This window comes from Setaria italica, chromosome V, assembly GCF_000263155.2.
Source record: "Setaria italica strain Yugu1 chromosome V, Setaria_italica_v2.0, whole genome shotgun sequence".
Classification (NCBI taxonomy): Eukaryota; Viridiplantae; Streptophyta; class Magnoliopsida; order Poales; family Poaceae; genus Setaria; species Setaria italica.
Genome location: NC_028454.1, coordinates 20,241,174 through 20,242,013, shown reverse-complemented (window position 1 = coordinate 20,242,013; position 840 = coordinate 20,241,174).

Here is an 840-nt window from a genome sequence, read left to right as displayed (position 1 = left end):
TTTTAATAGCTGGGCAAGGACGGAGCGACGCGGGGCCGTTGCTGGCTGCCTGTAGTCTAGCCCACCACTATTGATGTGCTACCTGTGCGTAGGGGTTGCATGCATCTGCACTTGCTTCGCCGGGTCATGGCAACGAGGAGGTTCAAGGGGTGTTCAGGCCGCAGTGTTGTCGCAGAGCAGTGCACTGCCGCGCGGGGGGCCAATGGAAGGAACCATCGCCGTGGATGACCGGCAAACAGGACACACAAGTTCGCACAGTCATGTACACCGGCAATTTGATCGTGGATGTGCATGCTATGTGCATCTCTCTCTCTATGTACAAGAACGTTTCAAGTACCTAGCTGGTACGTACACTTTTTGTAAGCGGCAGACGTTGATGGCATCCTGGCTTTACGATTTTGCTCACGTATGCTGAAGTTGGAGTGCAATGCTTGCTGCCTAGTACCATGTACGCACATGGGTTATTGTAGTATAATATGATTCCCAATCTGCCATTGACAAGTCTTCACGTCGAAACGGGAGAGCGCGGCGACAAAGCTGGTTTCCTTTCCCCCACGGTTGACAACGCCCAATACGCCAACCTTGTCGTGGCCGCGGTCGCCACACCGCCCCACCAGAAGAACCCGACCCGTCGTACTTGGGCCTTGTTTAGTTGCCCAACTTTGAAGCTGTAGCGTTTCATTTATATTTGTGAATTATTGTTTAAATATTGACTAATTAGGCTCAAAAGATTCATCTCGCAAAGTACAACAAAACTATGCAATTAGTTTTTGATTTCGTCTACATTCAGTACTCCATGCATGTACCACAAGTTTGATGTGATGGGGAATCTTCTTTTTC